Raw genomic sequence first — 21,750 nt, forward strand, 5'->3', positions numbered from 1 at the left:
CTATACAAATACAAAATAAATAAATAAAAATACACCAACACACACAACCCCTTTTTTATTATTATTTTCTCTTTCTTTTCCTTTGTACATACCATTACCAAAATACAAATAAAAAAGAATTCAAAACTAAATAAAAAAAAATTAAACAATTTTAAATTACAAAAACAGTCCTAAAACATCTCTAGAAAATGCAGGAACAGTGCACGGGAACAGTGTTGGGAGCTTCTGGCGCAGAGAATCAGTGGCGGCGCGTCTTCCCACGCGCCACCGCCACTGGCGGCGCGTGGGTTCACGCACCTCCACGAGAAAACGCAGCAACAGGGGGGATCGACTTCTTCCACTCATCCACGACAAATCAATTGCTGTTTTTTACTCAAATCTGCTTTTAATTTTTTTGTTTTCTGTCCGTGGTTCCTTTCTTCTTCTCCGACGACGGTTCTGTGAAGGGGAAGGAAGATCTGTCGTGGATGGAGCTGCTACGGCTGCTGGTGAAGATGGTGAGGCGACTAGTGGGTTGCGCCGCGGCAGGCGCTGGGCTTCATCTTCTTCCCCTCTGCTTCGGGCGGCGCTACTGGAGGCGGTGGCTGGCTTCTTTGGAGGCTGTCGCTGCTGAAACCGAAGGAGAAGAAGAGGGAAAGCTTTCGGGGGAAGAAGCTGGGAGACGATGGCTGCTGTTGAAGGGGCTGGAAGTCCGATCGTCCGGCTGGCTTTGGGTCACAAAGCAGGAGAGGAAGGGGCTGAAATGGGGGAAAGTGAAGGTGAGGGCCGTGTGGTTGATGGCTGTCCAGAGGGAGAAGGAAAAAAAAATCAAACCGGGGGGTTTGGGGGGGGCTGTTTGGCCGGTGTTCAAAAAATGCAAAAAGGTGGGGGCGGCTGCGTTTTGGCTTCAGGAGAAGAAGGCTCGGGAAAAAAAATTCAAAGGGAGGGGGGCGGCAGGCTTGGTAGAGATAGGTTTATGGTTAGGTTGTTTTTTTTGTATTTTCTTGTTATTTCAAAAATGCCCCCCCTCTTTAAAAATCAGTTTAGCATGGTATTTATAGGAAAACTTTTGCTAGGTTTTTCAACTTGGTCCCTCAACTTCCTTCTTTTTGTAAATTTTGATTTTTCTTATTTTTTGTATTTTTTGAAAACGAGCAATATCAACGTCAACTAAAATGCAGAAAATCAACGATTTTAAAAATTACGCGTGAAAAGTCGAACGCGTTTGAAAAATCTTTTAACAATTTAAATTCTTTTTAAACTACGTTGAAAATGCTAAAATGACGAAAATATATTAAAAAACATATTTTTTTGGATTTTCATTGTTTTTCTCTATTTTTGGATTTTTTTGAAAATATATCAAAACATGGGTCAAAAATTGGGTAGCAACAGATGCCCCCTCTTTACAATGCTTACGAAACGAAAATCCTCAAATTTTTGCATAGTAAGCTTTGTAAAGAAAACAAAAGGAAAACGATTTCATTATCTTGGGCGACCTGCCCACACACTCACACTGATCTATTTTCATGGGCGACCTGCCCACGCATACTCACTCTAGTCTATTTTCACGGGCGACCGACCCACACTCTCCTAATAGTCTATTTTCACGAGCGACCTGCCCACACATTGGGTTTACCTGAGATCCCATCTGGCAACCTCATTCAACTGGAACGAAAATATTGTGTAACTCGGTTAACCTGAAATCCCATCTGGCGATTCCCTTTAACCAAAGCTACATGAGATCCCATCTGGCGACCTCATTCAATTGGAACGAAATATGCGTAACTCGGTTAACCTGAAATCCCATCTGGTGATTCCCTTTAACCAAAGCTACATGAGATCCCATCTGGCGACCTCATTCAACTGGAATGAAATATGCGTAACTTGATTAACCTGAAATCCCATCTGGCGATTCCCTTTAACCAAAGCTACATGAGATCCCATCTGGCGACCTCATTCAACTGGAACGAAATATGCATAACTCGATTAACCTGAAATCCCATCTGGCGATTCCCTTTAACCAAAGCTACATGAGATCCCATCTGGCGACCTCATTCGACTGGAACTAAACTGTGTGTAACTCGGTTAACCTGAAATCCCATCTGGCGATTCCCTTTAACCGAAGCTACCTGAGATCCCATCTGGCGACCTCATTCAACTGGAACGAAAATATGTGTAACTCGGTTAACCTGAAATCCCATCTGGCGATTCCCTTTAACCAAAGCTACATGAGATCCCATCTGGCGATCTCATTTAACCAAAACGAAAGAATGTGTAAAAAAATGGTCTCATTGTATGGGTGACAAACCCCAGAAAAAAATGATGGTCTCATTGTATGGGTGACGAACCCCAGAAAAGTGATGGTCTCATTGTATGGGTGACGAACCCTAGAAATATGATGGTCTCATTGTATGGGTGATGAACCCCAGAAAAATGATGGTCTCATTGTATGGGTGACGAACCCCAGAAATATGATGGTCTCATTGTATGGGTGACCTACCCAAAAAAAATGATGTGAAGTGCGGTCTCATTGTAATGGGTGACCTACCCAGAAATGGAAAAAATATGAAGTGTGGTCTCATTGTAATGGGTGACCTACCCAGATGGAAAAAAATATGATGAAGTGGTCTCGTTGTGATGGGCGACCTACCCGGATGGAAAAAATGTGAAAAACGGTCTTATTATGATGGGCGACCTACCCAGATGGAAAAAATGTGATATGACAAGTGTGAAAAATAGGACTTACCTAGCGAAGTCCTGAAGGGATGATAGAAGAAGGGCTGGAAAACTTGGTGCTTCCTGATAATTCCCGATCGTAGGGTTTGAAAAACTCGGTGTTTCCTGACTGCAAGAGTTGAAAACTCGAGGCTTCCCGATTGCAAGGTTGATCTCTTCATTTCTTTGGGATTTTCCTGTGACAATTGAAAAATATGTGCAAATGGTGTGTTTTTTTTTTTTTTTTTTTTGGAGGTTAGATGATATGCATGCATCCTTACCTGATTTGAAATATAGGTCCCCCCTCTTTGATGCTCCATCGTCATAGGGTGCCCTTGTTTGCATCCCAAAGCTTTCTTTGTTCTTCCGATGCATTAGCTCATTCATGTGCTAGCCATCCACTCAACTGTAAATGTAGTGCCCATCCCGGGCTGTCTTCGACAATTACTGCTTGCATCGTTCATCAAGCTTGACCCTGCCCCCAAGTGTGGTACTGCTTGATTCATCATGAAGGATTTTCTCTCCTGGCTTCTTCTGAGAATTATCCTCTGATTGATTGTGTGCATCATGCCAATACACATCAAGATTGTTAATCAGTCATGAACTTGCCTCTAGTTGAAATAGTACTCTTCAAGTACATGTTATCATCAGCCTCCTTGGAACTCAATCAGTCATCTAGACATGCATCTCATAGCTTGTAGTACAAAGGCTCATGGTTGTATGCTCAGTGCTCTTCTCATAGATTCCTTTCAACTCTTCTAATCAGATTGTGAAAAGAAATGTCTCAGCCTCATCAATGATGCTGCTTTTATCACTCATACTCATGCGGTGAAGCGCTCATCTGGCTTCAGAACAAGTTGTCCCACAATCAGTCTTCGAGGTGGGTTCCTTTCCGACATTCATTCAGTGCAGTTGTGTGATAACATCTATCTATAACCATGTTTCAAAGAATGACAATATGAGATTGTCCTTTAAGTGCAGCATTGTTCCAAAGTCAGTCTTGGTGGTGTGCATCTTTTCACCATTCAATTACATTCATCTGTGTATCTTCATCGATTGCTAGCCATGTTTCAAAAGATGATGATATGAAAGTGTCCTTCAAGTACATCCTTGGTTCTCCATTGCCGCCAGGGTTCACTGGAGCATGGGCCATTTTGGAATGACAATGCCCCCGGCATGATCTGAATGTGCTCGTTCATTGATTATCTTTCTTTGAACATCATTGTCTTCAGTTCACTGATTCATCATTTAATCATTGCCTCATAGCTGATCTGAGCACTGCTTGTTTTTTCTTTTCAAGGTCTACTGTATTGCCCCCAGCTGCTCAACTTTTCAAGGAGTGTCGAGGACTTCAATGTCAATGTCATTTCTATCCATGATTTTGCATACTCAATCAATGTTCTTTTGTGTTTGATAATCTTCCTTGTTCTGGAATCAACTCTCATATTTCAAAGATCATGTCTATTCAAAGTCTAGTTTGTTGAAATGAAATCAGAGATGTCCTTTTTGAAAATCTTTTGAAAATCAAGCTTTTTGATCAAAGACCCAACACACGTTATTCGAAATATATAGTCCTTTGATTGTCATGCATTTTGAAAACAGAAATTGACCCAATGTAGGATTAAAAATGGCTTTTTCCATGGTTCTTTGTATCAATTTGAATCCTTAATATTGGGTATATCATTTGATAGTCTATGATGAGGTGACCTTATTATTTTTTTTGAATTTCAAAAACAAAATGCTCAAGTCAAAACTCAGGCTTTATCAAGAAAGGTTGTTTCTCTTCTTATAACTTGTTTTATCAGCATGCATAATAACCAATAGCTTAATTCATGAAGTCACGACCCTTATGGAAAAGCTTTTCAAGTTTTGAGAGCGCCATTTATCGGTTCAAATTGCTTGCTTGATTAAAAAGGGCTTTTAAAAGCACGTAATGCAGGCTATGGTTCGTGGCTATGAAAGAAAGGAATTTCAAAGGCTCAAAAGGTGTTTGAGGGTTTCAACGACCTAGGACCAACATTAACTATTCATCGATTCTCTTTCTCTTGTTGTCATTGTAAAGAGAGTGACATATAACCTTGTTAATCTTCAAATAGAATTCTCTTAACATAGGTCATAATCTCAATCCAACTTTTTCTTTGATGAATAACTAATCTAAATCATCTGATAACATCGTAGGTTTTATAATGGATACCAAAAGTCAACGCTTATAGCTTAGTCTTTTTCTGGTATTGACTTTTGTTGTGCCTTTCCTCGATTGACATTTCTTTTGCTCTTCATAGACTTGATAGGCGTTCTCCTTCCTTTATCTTTGACTTGTCTTTAAGTGAGGGCAATTTCAACTTCCCTTTTTTTTTTTTTTTTCATTCTCTTTTTTTTCCATAGCCTTCCTCAAAATTTTCTGATATGCCCCCATGTCTATGTGTTTTCTTTTAGCTTTCTCTCAATCATTGGACCTTTGTTCTAAGCCTTCCGCTTTATCCATTAATTATATCAATGTCTCCAAAATATCTCTCCTTTGCCCCCAATGTGGGGGGTGATCCTAGTCAGGGTTTCTTTTTTGAAAGAAAATATTTTACCAGGCTCAAAATGGGACTGCAAGGGATATAATCTTTAGAAAGTGAAGGGATATCAAAGATGGCCTTTTCTCATTTCAAGCAAGGTCGGTTAGAACCGATAAATTTTGACCTCATCTAGTGTAATGATTGGGACTTGTAAGAATCATGATTCACGAGTCCATAGCTATTGAATCCACTACATGTCATTATGCATACTGCTAAAACTTAGTTATATGATGTGTGGTTCAGTTTCAAAAGGTATGAGTTCAAAATTGTTTGGTCACCCCATGTCATTTTCAAGCATAGAGTCATTTCTGTAATCAAAACACTTCTAATCTTCCGGATTGATTAACCTTTATCGCATGTTGGAGTTTGATCAAAATATTTTGTCAGAATAAAATGCTAAACATCTGTTGATTTCAAAACAACAAAGAGACAAAAGCAAGGCATGTTTCGTTGAAGGATGAGATGTGATCCCAAAACAAAATGCAGAATTCCATAACAATATGATTGACTGTTCATCACCATTCTCGAATCAGCTTTTCTGGCAATATCTGTGTTAGCAAAGCATTTTCGATCACATGTGATTCTGAAGTTGTTCGGGGAACAATATAGCCAGTGACACCCTTCTTCAACGACTCCACCTGTCTCTTGCTCACCAACTTTCAGACTCCATTCTTACAATTCCTGAAACTGTTCACTTGAAATGGTTGAGGACCCCACCATGACATCACATCTCTTATCTGGATTATACCACTGAGAAATTGGTGGTTGCATGGGAATTTGTCGGAGTCAAGCAAAATTCTGGAATCTTGCGGATGCTGGTCGACAACTTAAACGGCAGAGGAATGTCCCATCTTGGCAAAGATATTTGGGCAATTGATGCTACCGTGAGACCTGGCTATACCACATAATTAAGGGTTCACACCGTCAAAGTCATCTCCATGATTTACCTCTCCTCATTGTTCTAGAATCCATGGCAGATCCTTCAATCTTTCTCTCTTCATAGCTTGTTCAATTCTTCGGCAAATCCTCATAACATTATTTCAAACTTCCAATGTTGCTAGGGTTGGTTGAGGATTGTTACAAAACTTTCTAACAGCTTGGTAATCTTGGCAGCGCCCAAAAACTTGTAGTATCTCCCCTACCAACACGTGGAATCATGCCGTATCTCTTCTATGGGAGAAAACGATGAACATGAATCTCCGCTATTTCTTCTTTGATTCCTTTCAAACGGTGCAACAAACAAGCACCAATAGATGGAGTTCTGCTCTGTTGAAGTTTCAGTCTTCTTCATGTTTTTCAGTCTAGGCATGTCTCTTCTCTCTACTTTTGCGTTGTAATACTGACACCGTTGGAGGAAAATCATAGATGATCTGAAACTACTGTATTCCTTCTTGGATTTCCCACTTGCGAATCCACAAACAGATTCATGTCGAGAGATCTCTGCTACGTTGAATTTTGATGTCTGCTCCTGTTTTTTCAAACCAAGTCTGGCTCTTCAACCTGCTACAGTTTCTTCACGTTGAAATCGATGAGAGAAATATTTGTAGCATATGCAATTAGTAAATCCCCTCTTGCACTCTCAACTTGCAGCATCATCAACAGATTTTTGTAAAGAGAGCTCTGCCACGTTGAAGTTTGACGACTACTCATATTTTCAGACGAGGCTTGACTCCTCTGTCTACTACAAAGTTTTGCTCGTGCCACATGTAGAAATTTAGTGTCTAATCATGGTTTTTCAGACCAACATCTTGTGCTGCTGAAATGGAATTAAGCTCATAATTAGGGCAGCTTCCAAGAAGACTAATGCGCCATGTACAGGAGACCGGTAGTTGTTTGGTTCCATTAGATGACGTGGAGGCGATGAACACTTAACAGTGCAACTGGACAAGAATCAGAGTTATAACAGTGCAACTGGACAAGAATCAAAATTGTAACAGTGCAACTAAACAAGAATCAGAATTGTAACAGTGCAACTGAACAAGAATCAGAGTTGTCATTAGTTGATGAGTGAAGGCATTGTTGTTGTTATTCATGATTGAAAATGAGAGGTACAGCTTCAATTGAATGTGAACAAACAGTGTTCCCACAGAAGACTGTGCAGACATTCTTTTTCCATTTGATGCTCAACACTTGTTCGAGCAGATCTGAGTCTAGTTGTTTCACCTTTGATGCTCTCAACCTTAATCTGATAATGAGCCCTAATTTGACACCTTTCTTCACTTCCCTCATCTTTCTTCAATCACGTGCAGCACAGCTTGCGCGTGGGACCTTCCTTTCAACCCGGTACATGCATGATAAATGTATGAACATGTAATCTATATGATGAACTTGCCCTTCGAGAGGTGACAATATGGTCGTAACTCTTTTATGATGGACAAGAATCGTGATTGTTGTCCAAACTCTACAATGAAAATTTTCGGAGTAACGGCCAATGTGTCACCCACAAGTCTTGAGTTCAAGATGCTTCAAGAAGGGTTTGCTCTTATGCAAATAATGATAGTACATACAACCTAAGGACAGGTTCTATTCATTATGTGAACATGGGTAGGTTTTCTATCTGGTCTCAAAAGGGTCTCATATCTGCCCAGTGACGTTCTTCGTAAAGACAGTATGGGGGCGTTGCAAAGAATGGTTAAGGCACGTATATCCACCATTACCAAGCAGGCACTCAGATATGAGTTGGGTGTTTCACGCATCTGAACCCTGACCAATAGTCTTAGGGCAGATCGCTAGTTCCCCACCTAACCTAGAAGCTTGTGTGTGCTTTTAAAAATAAATACAAGTGATGCATGAGACAATTCTATAAAATGCATGGAAATAAATATTAACCAAAAAGATAAAAATGCAAAAACTTAAACACATCAAATACACAAAGCTTAGTCCAATAATCGAAAAAATACCTTCCCCAGTGGAGTCGCCATTCTGTCGCACCCCAAAAACAAATCAGCGCGCGGCATCGGCTGGCGATTTAAGCCTCGTTGCGTAATGTTTGAATTTGGTTCGTTGGAGTCGCCACCTAGTAATTGATTGCGGGCTACTAGGAAACCGGATGTACTGGTCTTGTTAGAGATTCGCGGGTAAGGAACTGGTTGTGGTTAGGGAAGGTATTAGCACCCCTAACGCACCCTACCTGAGGTAAGCTGCTTCGTGATTTTTGACGTGCTAAAGAAGTTTTAATAATTGTCTTTTCATCGGAAATTAGAAATATCACTTACGTATAAGTTAATAATTCTTAACCGTGATCCAATCAAAATATTAAATTCTTCTTTAATATCTGCAATTTTATCATTAAGAAATATATTTGAAAAAATAAAAACAAATACAGACACCCACATTCACTTTTACTGTATTATTTTTGTTTCTTTTCTTTTCTTTTTTTCTTTTTTCTTTTCTTTTCTTTTCTTTTACATCCCTATACAAATACAAAATAAATAAATAAAAATACACCAACACACACAACCCCTTTTTTATTATTATTTTCTCTTTCTTTTCCTTTTGTACATACCATTACCAAAATACAAATAAAAAAGAATTCAAAACTAAATAAAAAAAAATCAAACAATTTTAAATTACAAAAACAGTCCTAAAACATCTCTAGAAAATGCAGGAACAGTGCACGGGAATAGTGTTGGGAGCTTCTGGCGCAGAGAATCAGTGGCGGCGCGTCTTCCCACGCGCCACCGCCACTGGCGGCGCGTGGGTTCACGCGCCTCCACGAGAAAACGCAGCAACAGGGGGGATCGGCTTCTTCCACTCATCCTTTCTTCGCCGGCGGTCACCTGCACAGCAAACCTCAACACACAGCAAGCAATTGATTTTAGTTTTTTACTCAGATCTGCTTTTAATTTTTTTGTTTTCTGTCTGTGGTTCCTTTCTTCTTTTCCGGCGACGGTTCTGTTCCGAAGGGGAAGGAAGATCTGTCGTGGATGGAGCTGCTACGGCTGCTGGTGAAGATGGTGAGGCGACTAGTGGGTTGCGCCGCGGCAGGCGCTGGGCTTCATCTTCTTCCCCTCTGCTTCGGGCGGCGCTACTGGAGGCGGTGGCTGGCTTCTTTGGAGGCTGTCGCTGCTGAAACCGAAGGAGAAGAAGAGGGAAAGCTTTCGGGGGAAGAAGCTGGGAGACGATGGCTGCTGTTGAAGGGGCTGGAAGTCCGATCGTCCGGCTGGCTTTGGGTCACAAAGCAGGAGAGGAAGGGGTTGAAATGAGGGAAAGTGAAGGTGAGGGCCGTGTGGTTGATGGCTGTCCAGAGGGAGAAGGAAAAAAAAATCAAACCGGGGGGTTTGGGGGGGGCTGTTTGGCCGGTGTTCAAAAAATGCAAAAAGGTGGGGGCGGCTGCGTTTTGGCTTCAGGAGAAGAAGGCTCGGGAAAAAAAATTCAAAGGGAGGGGGGCGGCAGGCTTGGTAGAGATAGGTTTTGGGTTAGGTTGTTTTTTTTGTATTTTCTTGTTATTTCAAAATTGCCCCCCCTCTTTAAAAATCAGTTTAGCATGGTATTTATAGGAAAACTTTTGCTAGGTTTTTCAACTTGGTCCCTCAACTTCCTTCTTTTTGTAAATTTTGATTTTTTCTTATTTTTTGTATTTTTTGAAAACGAGCAATATCAACGTCAACTAAAATGCGGAAAATCAACGATTTTAAAAATTACGCGTGAAAAGTCGAACTCGTTTGAAAAATCTTTTAACAATTTAAATTCTTTTTAAACTACGTTGAAAATGCTAAAATGACGAAAATATATTAAAAAACATATTTTTTTTGGATTTTCATTGTTTTTCTCTATTTTTGGATTTTTTTTGAAAATATATCAAAACATGGTGTCAAAAAATTGGGTAGCAACAAGTATATCAAAAATGATCTGAAAACATAAAAAAATATATTAATTTGAAATAAAAAAAAATAATTTAAATTTTTTAAAAAAACACTTCCAAAACACAATACCAAACACACGTTTGGCTAAGCTGTAGCTACTGTTTTTTTTTTTTTAACTTAATAAAACTAGTGTTTGGTTATAAATAGTAACTGTGGTTTGGCTTATGGGACCTATTAAAAATAAGGTTGAATCATAGGTTGTGATGAAGCAATTTTTTCATGCTTCTTGTTGTGTTTTGGTTCCGTACTGATAATTAAAAAAAACAACTAAAGAGATACCACAGTCGAGTTTCCTTCAACCACTTGCGAATATTGAATGCTTGGTGTCATCATCATCAACATGCAAAGAAAAGAAAAGTGGTCGGTGTGCTATTTTTTGGTCCTACTTTTCTAGTGATTCATAAACTTTGTGGTGCCTTTCCTCTTTTGTATTTCTGTATGTTCTTTTTTTTATTGTGTTTTATTTGAAAATTTTGAAGGAGATTGCTTAATAATATAGTATTTGTAGAATTTAATTGCAATTCTAATTTTGTTCTTGCCGGGTCCGACCTAGTTAAAAAAAAATTTAATTTTTATTTAATTTTTAATTGTGTTTTATTCAAAAAATTAGAAAGAAATCGCTTGATGACGTAACATTTGCAGAATTTGATCGAACAATAAACAATATTTGATATCAATATTATTTATTTCTTGATGTAATAATAGTAGTTAAATTTATAATATTTAAATTAAAAATCCTCAATATTAATATAAATATATATTTTTAATTATTTTATAACCTCAATTTGAAGAAAAAAACAAAAAAACAAAATGGTCCTAACACGGAAATGGCCGATACCACAGAGACTTCTAAGGTTGACTTAAAAGCAGAAAATTGATGAACTGATAAGAGAACATCAGTGAAGGGAAAGTGAAGATGGTAGGTAACTCTATCTCTCTGTCAAAGAACCAATTCAACCCAAAAGCTTAAGCTATTAGGTGAGGCTCCAAGATATGATTTATATTATTTTCTAACACACCCCTCAAGTGAAAGCCCTTTGGGCTTGAAACTTGCACAGGCCCACATTACCTTGTGCTTAATTTTATCAAATAAATAGGGATGGTGAGATTCGAACTCGTGACCGCTTGGTCATTAAAGCTCTGATACCATGTCAAAGAACCAATTCAACCCAAAAGCTTAAGCTGTTAGGTGAGGCTCCAAGATATGATTTATATTATTCTCTAACACTCTCTTATCTCTTTCAGTATTATGTTATATTGCGGAATGTAACTCTGCTGTAACTGAGAATCACTTCGATTAATTCACTGTTAGAAACTAATTATTGATGATTTCGTCAACCGATTTTGTTGGATCAGCATAGAGATTTATCATATGTACAAATATTTTTATGAAAGGGCATGGAGGAGATGATTGCTGGGAAATAACCTGAAAATTGTTTTACTGAAAAATTAAGTAAGATAATAATATATGAACACTTTGATCTTGAACTCTCGACATCAATCCTGCAACTCAGAGTCAGAGTTGGAAGTATCCGTGGTTGAATGTTCATTGACATCAGAGTCAGAAATATTACAAGCAAACCAGCATAGCATAAACCAACAAACTATTAGTAATTTAAGACAAAATCAGCAATGCAGCCTACCTCAGGCAGAACGTTAAAGGAGTGATAATATCTTTCTTTTTATTTAACTAGTCCCATACCATAAAATCTTTGTTAACCAATTAGGGTTTCTAGTGATCATAATATTAGGTGGAGACTATTTAAATAACACATTTTCTCATCGAAGAACAAGATGTCCAAATTTATTTTTTCCATTGAATTTTTTTTAAAGCTGTCGCGATGTCAGGTGCGATACACATTATAGCATACTTGGCAAGCAATTAAGTGATCTACCTACAATAGGCCTAAGCTCCTCCCCAATCGAGCATTCTTGAAGGATGTTGCTGGAAACACAACCATAACCCCTGTCGCACGTCGGAAAATCCCGCGCGGCATCGGCTGGCGATTTTTCTGTTTATTTTCCATTTTTGTTTGGTTCGTTGGAGTCGCCACCTAGTATTATGGTCACTATCGCACGTGTGCGGCGTCGCGACGAAATCATATTATAGTTTCCATTTTAAATCTAAAAATATAAATCTATTTCTATGTGGAAAATGTAGGGAGACAAGAAATTCTTGTCTTTGATTGGTAAAAAATGGAATGGGAGTCGCCACCTAGTATTTTGGTCACTAGGAACCCTAACTGGTCTCAGAGATCGGGTACGGGGACTGGTTGCGTAAAGGGAAGGTATTAGCACCCCAAATACGCCTTACCTAAGGTAAGCTGCATTGTTTGATTGTTTGATAAAAAACTAAGGTGTTATTGTGTTTCTAGTTGTTGGTCTGTCCATGGTTCAAGAAAAATCCTCCTCGGTAAGGAGGTCTTTATCTCATCGGGTAAAATCCTAACCGTTCTAACGTCTATACAAAAACTTTATTTTTAATATTAGGAATACGTTTTACGTATAAATTCGTAATCCCAAATACTACAAGATGACAAAAAGAATTTTTTAGAATTTTTGAAATATTGGCCTAGTTCTCATGGCTTGAATAAACTGGTTATTAAAGCCAAAATGCATGCTAATACATATATTGTTTTGAAATTTCCTTTGTTGTGTGAAAATATGATGTTATAATATATATATATATATATTATATATTGGAGAGACTAGGCCGTATGCATGAAAACAAAACATTTTTTTTTTTATAAACTTTTTTCTTGACGAAAAACGGGTATTTTAATACTGGATTCATATCTTTACGGTATAAAAATACAAACCAATATTAAGTCATTTTGATAAAAATATGCAGGAAAATCAACAATATTTTCAAGATTTTTCAGAATATTGTTTTTTTATTTTTTTTGATATATATCCATATATATATAATACAAAACAATATAATAAATAATATAAAATATTACGTGGGCCGGACTCAGCCCCAAAAAAGTTTGGGTCGGACTCGGCCCAAAAGGGATTGGGCCGATCTCGGCCCAACAACTCTCCTATCTTTGTCTGGGCTAGACCCGGCCCAAGCCGCAGGGCTAGGCCAGAACCATTCTGGCCCACCCAAAAATATTTCTGGGCCAGAACCCGTTTGGCCCAGAGAAGGAAAAAAACAACGCTGGGCCAGCATCAGCCTGGCCCAGTAACGTGAACTGAATGGGGTGGGGGGAATTATTTCCCCCCCCTCGCCTCCTGCATGCAGAACGATTCGGCATGTAGGAGGAAAACTCAAACAATGAAAGAAAAAAAACGCAGGCGGAAGAAAGCGTACCCGACACGGAGGAGGCGGTGCTGCTGGTCGGACTACCTCGCTGGTGGTGCTGCGGTGGAGGCCGGTGGCGGTGTCTTGGCTCACGGTCGGCGGCTCCAAGCGGCGCTGCGGTTCAAACGGCGGAGAGAGATAGATTTCTTCCTCTTCCCCTATCCTCTGTTTTTTTTTGTTTTCAATGGTTCTCTCTTGTTCGGTTGTTTCTCTCTGTTTCGGTTTACCCCCTTTTTTTGTTTTCGGTTTATTCCTTCTCTTCCCTCTCTCTCGATCCTTCTCTCTCTTGGTTCCTCTCTCTCCCTCGGTTCCTCTTATCGTTCGTCCTCTCGGTTCCTTCCGTTCGTTCCCCCTCCCGCGTGCTGGCGTTAAGTCGCTATTTATAGGGGGCAAGGGAGCGGGGCTCCATTATGGCTGTGCATGGGGCAGGGCAGCGCCGGTCGGTTGGCCAGTGGGTGCGACTGGCAAGGCGCGGCTTCCCTGGTTTCTCGTCATCAAAGAGCGTGGGGCGTCGAGTTTTGGCAGAGCACGCGGGGAGAGAGAGGCAGGAAGAGTTAAAGAGAAAAAAACAAAAGCTTTTCTTCTTCCCCTGCTGCACGTCCAGGGGAGGAAGAAAGGGAAACAGTGTCGTTCAAAACGACACCGTTATGTCCTTCTTCTCTTCTTTTTTTTTTTCATGAAACGGCGTCGTTTTGGACAAAACGCGTCGTTTCATTTAAATGGCGCCAGCACGTCAACTTCCAAATCAGCCCTCAATTATCTTTTGTATATTTCAATTGCATCCCTTTCAATTTCCGTCTCCGCCCATCTTGTTGGCCGCGTTTTTCACTTTAGTCCTTGGCCTCTAATTTATGTAATTGAGCCCTCAATTGATCAATAAACTTTCAATTTCTTCAATTAGGCCCCTGAATCAATTCAATACAACCCCCTCTATCTTCGCGCCTTTTCCAAATTTTTCCCTGGTTTCGGATTTTCACAATTAAGCCCCTAATTGGCCATTAAACTTCAATATTTATGCAATTAAGCCCCTGATTTGACCTAATAAATTCCTAAAAAATATATTTTGACCCCATAACTTAAATTTCTTCTAATTAAAGCCCAAATTGACTTAAAAATCAATTTTTCTTGCACTCCAATCCTCTATAAATTCAATTAAAAATCCAATGAAGTCCATAAACTTTCAAATTTAGACTTTTCTCCTCAAAAATCAAATTTTCTTATCCACCAGGGCTCTCATCACTCAAGAATATATTGTAAAAAATCCATCTTTGTATTTTTTACCTCCTTGACTAATTTTTCTGACCATTTTTTGGGCGCTTCATGCCTCTTTTGGCTATTTATTTTATTTTTTGTGGGGACCCAAAAATGGGTTACAACAGTCACTAGGAACATAAGGTCTGCGAGAGTCTGAGTAAGGGACTGGTTGTGCAAGGGGAAGACGCATCACCCCCAGTGCACCCTACCTAAGGTAAGCTGCATTATTGTTTGATTGTTTTTCTAGGTCGAGTTTCTATTCGCTGGTCTTTTCTAAGGTTCAAGGCAGATCTCCCCTCATGAGGGAGTCTCTACCTTATTCGGTTAAATCCTAACCATTCTAAAGTCTGAATTTTAAAATTGCTTTTATTTACACCTTGTATCTTTAATACCTGAGGATGTACCTTATCGTGTAATTTTACACCCCATAAATATTAAAGTCTACATCCGGATTCTAGAAAAAAAAAGGTTGGAAAAAGGTTTTTGATATTTTGGCCAAACCCTAATAGATGATCGTAAACTAGTTATGATATCCATTTTTGGATTTTTAAAACGTGAGAAAGATGCAATTTTTGTGAAAACATGCTTGGAAAATTCTTTAGGACTTGGCCGTATGCAATAAAATATTTTTTGTTTTTTTCTTCTAAAATATTTCGGAGAAAACCGGTATTTTAATATTGGACTTGTATCTTACAATGTAAGTATACAACCCAATATTAAGCAAACTTGGAGAAAAAAATATTTTAAACAATTACAAAATTTTTTGAAATGATTTAAAAAAAAAAATTGAATTTTTTTTTTAGGGGCTGGTCCAGAACTAGCCCAGCCCAAGCAAGTGACTAATTAATTAGCCACTGCATGCAGAAATGAATTCTGCATGCAGCGGCTACGAAGAACAAAGAAGAAAATGTGGAGCAGGGAGGAGAGAGTTACCTGGCGTGGAGAGAGTCGGCAGCCTGGTTGGTGGTGCGCAGTGTGACTGGAGGCGGCGAGGCCGGCGGCGTGCACTGGTCCTGGCTGGAAGAAGAAGGCCGGCAGAGATTTTTCAAAGAGGTGAAAAATACAGAGATTTTTCAAAGTGGTGAAAATACAAAGATTTTTCAAAGTGGTTTCGTTGTAATGGGCAACCGGCCCAAGATGAAAAACGGAAAGATTTTTCAAGGTGGTCTTGTTGTAACGGGCAACCTGCCCAGATGAAAGGTTTTGAAAAATACAAAGATTTTTCAAAGAGGTGAAAAATGCGAAGATTTCTCAAAATGGTGAAAAATGCAGAGATTTTTCAAAGTGGTCTTGTTGTAATGGGAAACCGGCCCAAGATGGAAAACGAAAAGAGTTTTCAAGGTGGTGAAAAATAAGAAGATTTTTCAAGGTGGTCTTGTTGTAATGGGCAACCTACCCAGATGAAAGGTTTTGAAAAATACAAAGATTTTTTCAAAGAGGTGAAAAATGCAGAGATTTTTCAAAGTGGTGAGAAATGCGAAGATTTCTCAAAATGGTGAAAAATACAGAGATTTTTCAAAGTAGTTTTGTTGTAATGGGCAACCGGCCCAAGATGGAAAGGTTTTGAAAAATACAAAGATTTTTCAAAGAGGTGAAAAATGCAGAGATTTTTCAAAGTGGTGAGAAATGCAAAGATTTCTCAAAATGGTGAAAATTTTTGGAGGTGGTGAGAAATGCAAAGATTTCTCAAAATGGTTTCATTGTTATGGGCAACCGGCCCAAATGGAAAAAGTTTAAAGGTGGGTAGAAATGCAAGGATTTCTCAAAATGATTTCATTGTTATGGGCAACCGGCCCAAATGGAAGACAAAAAGAGTTTTGAAAGCGGTCTAATTATAATGGGTGACCTACCCGGGCGAAAAGGCAAAATGTCTGAAAGGGACGACATGATAGGACTCGATGGGGAACGAGGGCTGAAGAGCGCACTCGAAAAGAGATAGGGTTCGAAAAACACACTACCTAAGAGGTGAGTGCTCCAAGGTGCACTCTAAAGGAGGCAGGGTTGGAAAACACACTACCCAAGAGGTTGGGGCTCGAAGGAGCTCTCAAAAGGAGGCAAGGTTGGAAAACGCACTACCTAAGAGGTAAGGGCTCAAAGGAGCATTCAAAAGGTGGTAGGGTTAGAAAACACACTACACAAGGGGTGAGGGCTCGAAGACGCACTCTAAAGGAGGCAGGGTTGGAAAACACACTACCCAAGAGGTTAGGGCTTGAAGGAGCTTTCAAAAGGAGGCAAGGTTGGAAAACGCACTACCTAAAAGGTAAGGGCTCAAAGGAGCATTCAAAAAGAGGTAGGGCTAGAAAACCCACTACCTAAAAAGGTCGAAGGCTCTAAAGCGCACTTAAAAGGAGGTATAGTTAGAAAACGCACTACCTAAGGTGGTTGATGGCCCTAAGGCGCACTTAAAAGGAGATAGGGTTGGAAAATGCACTACTTAAGGTGTTGATGGCTCTGAGGCGCACTCAAAAGGGGAGGTAGGGTCAGAAAACACACTACCTAAAATGGTTGAGGGCTCATAAAGCGTACTCAAAAGGAGGCAGGGTTTGAAAAAAACACACTACCTAAATATGGTCGATGGCCTTAAGGCGCACTCAAAAAGGGACGGTAGGGTCAGAAAACACACCTACCTAAGATGGTTAAGGGCTCTTAAAGCAACTTAAAAGGAGGTAAGGTTTGGAAAACGCACTACCTATGAGGTGATTGAGGGCTCAAAGGTGCACTCGAAAAGAGGTAAGGAGGTAAGGTTGAAAAACGCACTACCTAGAATGTGAGGGTTCAAAGGCATCTCAAAAGGAGGTAGAGTTAGAAAACACACTACCTAAGGTGGTTAATGGCCCTAAGGTGCACTTAAAAAGAGGCAAGGTTAGAAAACACACTACGTAAGGTGGTTGATGGCCCTGAGGCGCACTTAAAAGGAGGCAGGGTTGGAAAACATACTACCTAAGATGGTCGGGGGCTCTAAAGCGCATTCAAAAGGAGGTATGGTTAGAAAACACACTACCTAAGGTGGTGGATGGCCCTAAGGCGCACTTAAAGGAGGGCAGGGTTGGGAAAACGCACTACCTAAGATGGTCGGGGGCTCTAAAGCGCATTCAAAAGGAGGTATGGTTAGAAAACACACTACCTAAGGTGGTGGAAGGCCTTAAGGCGCACTTAAAAGGAGGCAGGGTTGGAAAACGCACTACCTAAAAGGTGAGGGCTCGAAGCCACACTCAACAGGAGGTAAGGTTAGAAAACACACTACCTAAAGTGGTCGAAGGCTCTAAGGCGCACTCAAAAGGAGGTAGATAAGGCTAGAAAGCACACTATCTAAATGATGAGGATTCAGCAACCAGTTTGAAGGACTTGATATCGTCATACTTCTTTGTTCTCCACCCCTTTAATCTCGAGGGTTGCCAATTTTGCCCAATAATTTCTTAGAAAGGGAATCATGGAGCCAGCTCTACCAGATGTTTTTGATTGCCCCCTAGCTTGATCATGCCCCAAGTATTCAATTTGGGTTTGGGGATGAGGCTATGTGAAGGAAGGTTTGACAAGGAGTTGTTTTCATGCAGAATTTTTGGAATTTCAAAGTTATTCCAGACATAGAAATCATTTTGACATCGATTCAAAGCAAACTCATTCTAAAGAAATTCAAGTGATTCCTATAGAGAGGTTTTTAGAAGTGATGAAAAAATTTTTTGTTTTGATTTTTTTTTTTCTAGCGTGAAAATGTGAAGAACATGAAGTGACATCTAGTTGGTCACAAAAGGTTTAAATTTCAATTTGAGGGTTATTGAGAATCGTTGGTGAAAATGTGAAGAACAGGAAGTAACATCTGGTTGGTCACAAAAGGTTTAAATTTCAATTTGAGGGTTATTGAGAACCGTTGGTGTAAATGTGAAGAACACAAAGTGACATCTGGTTGGTCACAAAAGGTTTAAATTTCAATTTGAGGTTATTGAGAATCGTTGGTGAAAATGTGAAGAACACGATGACATCTGGTTGTCAGCAAAAGGTTTAAATTTCAATTTGAGGGTTGTCGCACGTAATGCGGCGTCGCGGCGAAAAACTAAGTTTTTTCCATTTTAAATCCACAATGTAATATATATATGGGGATACGAGAAAATATTATTTTTTATTGGTAAAAAATGGAATGGGAGTCGCCACCTAGTATATTGGTCACTAGGAACCCTAACTGATCTCACAGATTGGGTACGACTGGTTGCGTAAAGGGAAGGTATGGGCAATAGCACACCCCAAACGGACTGTTTTTTTACAGCCCTACCGGGGACTGGGTTAAGGTAGCTGCATTGTTTTATTGTCTGATAAAAACTATGGTGTTATTGTACTTCTAGTCGTTGGTCTGTCTATGGTTCAAGAAAAATCCTCCTCAGTAAGAAGGTCTTTTATCTTTATCGGGTAAAATCTTAACCGTTCTAACGTCTATACCCAAAATAATAATATTTAAGAATACGTTTACCTATAAATTCGTAATCCCAAATACTAAAAAGAAAACAAAAAGATTTTTTAGAATTTTTGAAATATTGGCCTAGTTCTCATGGCTTGAATAAACTGGTTATTAAAGCCAAAATGCATGCTAATACATATATTGTTTTGTGAAAATTTTCTTTGTTGTGTAAAAAAAAATATGATGTTATAATATTTATATCTATATATATTTGGAGAGACTAAGCCATATTTTAAAACAAAAACAATTTTTGAAAATATTATTATTATTAATTCTTTTTTTTTTTTGCTTTGACGTAAATCGGGTATCTTAAATACTGAGCTTGTATCCTTACGGTATAAAAATACAACCCAATATTATTCCACTTTAATAAAAATATGCAGAAAAAATCAACAACATTTTTAGGAATTTTTTCAGAAATTTTTTTGAAAGCAAAAAACATTTTTTACCTTCGGAAAATTTTGATATTTTACGAAACCGGTATTTTTTAAAACTGGTTTTGTATCTTTACAGTATAAAAATACAACCAACATTAACCCATTTTGACAAAAAATATTCAGGGAAATCAACAATATTTTTTAAGATTTTTCGAAATATTGTTTTTTAGTAAAAATATATATACACAATATACACACACTATATATTACAATATTACTATAATTCATAATATATATATAATAAAAATTCGGGTTGGGCCGGCCCAAATGAATGGGCCGAAACCCAACCTAGCTGGAATCGAGCCCAACATGTGAGCTTCGAAATAGATTGGGCCGATCCCGGCCCGCAAGGAGGTTGGGCGATCCCGGCCCAACAAAAGGCTGGGCCGATCTCGGCCCGCAAGGAGGTTGGGCCGATCTCGGCCCAACAAAAAAAGACTGGGCCGATCTCGGCCCGAAAGGAGGTTGGGCCGATCGCGGCCCAACACAAAAAATCTCTTTAGACTGGGCCAGACTCGTCTGGCCCAAAATAAATCCTACCTCCTGCATGCCGAGAACGATTCTGCATGCAGGAAGGATAACAAATCTAAACAAAATGAAAACGCAAGGGGAAGAAGAATACCTGGCACGACGGAGATGATGCTGCTGGTCGAACATCCGGGTTGACGGTGCTGCAGCGGAGGTCGGCGGCTCAAAACGATGGTTCCCAACAGTTCGGTGCCTCTCGGGTCGTGCTTGGTCTTCCTTTCCTCTAAGCTTTCCCACGGCTTCAGTCTCCCCTTCCTCCCAGTGTTTATGTTTTTTAGTTTTAAGTGTTTATTCCTTTAGCTCAAGTCGTTTCTCTCTCCTTCAGTTTCTCTCTCTCTCTCTTGGTCTCGGTCTCCCACCTTTTCTTCTTCTCCTTTTTCCCCCGTGCTTCCAGTCTCCCCCTTTCTTTTATAGGCGAGCAAAGGGAACGGGGCTGCATGGGCAGCGTGGGGAGCAGAACGACGTGGTGTCGTTGAGCTGGGCAACGTGGGAGCAGCACAGCGAACCGGTCGGCGAGCGTGGTTGATCAAGGAGTGGCCCTCCTGGCTTCGCGTCGTCCGAGGTGTATGGGCTCCGGATTCTGTCAGCGCAAAAAAAAAAAAAAACGCGAGGAACACCCGAGAGGGGCACCGGCTGATTAAACAAAGGTTTCGTCCATGCTGCTGCACGTCGCATCAGGCCCGGAGGAAGAAGAAAGGGGAACAGTGCCGTTCAAAACGGCACCGTTTGGTCCTTTCTTCTTCTTTTTTTTTTGTGTCGTATGAAACTGCGTCGTATTTCGGCACGAAAACGCGCCGTTTTCATTTAAAAACAATGGCGCCAGAAAAACGCAAAATTTCAACTCAGCCCTCACATAAATATCTACTTATTGATTCTTTCAATTGCAAAACGTCAAACAAAAACCTACGAAAAAACCAATTTCGGTCCTCGCCCCCATAGTTGCCCAAAATAAAGCTGTTTTCACCTTGGTCCTTGGCCTCTGATTTATGCAATTAAGCCCTCAACTTGATCAAATAAACTTATCCAATTTCTTCAATTACGCCACTGGATCAAATCAATAGACAACGACACCCAACACACTCCAATAATTAATAAACCCGCGTTTTCCAAATTGGTCCCTGGTTTTGGATTTTTCACAATTAAGCCCCTAATTGGCCATTAAACTTCACATACTATTTATGCAATTAAGCCCTGATTTGGGCCTAATAAATTCCAAAAAAAATATTTTGGGCCCATCAGAACTTAAATTTTCTTCTGATTAAAGCCCAAATTAGACTTAAAAATCAATTTTTCTTGCACTCCAATCTCTCTATAAATTCAAATAAAATCCAATTAAGTCCGTAAACATCCAAATTTGGGCTTTTCTCCTTCAAACCCAAAACTTCAAATTTTCCTTCTCAACAGGGCGCTCTCATCCTTCAAGAATATACTGCCAAAAATCCAATCTTTGTATTTTTTAACCTCCTTGACCAATCTTTCGACCATTTTCTCATCCTTCAAGAATTAAAAAGGCCGTTTTGAAGTCCAAATTGTTGGAACAACGAAGAAGTCCGAAGTTGTCCTACAGCCCAGACACTATTTGTGTCAGGCCTATATCTTGAGTTCTAGAAGTCCAAATTACCTCATCTTTTTTTGTTGGAAAGCTGAGACA

At 39.6% G+C, this 21,750-nt stretch overlaps 1 long non-coding RNA gene across 1 annotated transcript in view; it reads right to left on the minus strand.

The window, feature by feature from the left end:
* Positions 1-21,750, minus strand: part of LOC140956126 (uncharacterized) — a 58,377-nt gene that overhangs the window by 13,670 nt on the left and 22,957 nt on the right. The gene's annotated exons all lie outside the window — the stretch shown is intronic.

The sequence above is a fragment of the Populus alba genome, chromosome 11 (assembly GCF_005239225.2).
Source record: "Populus alba chromosome 11, ASM523922v2, whole genome shotgun sequence".
Classification (NCBI taxonomy): Eukaryota; Viridiplantae; Streptophyta; class Magnoliopsida; order Malpighiales; family Salicaceae; genus Populus; species Populus alba.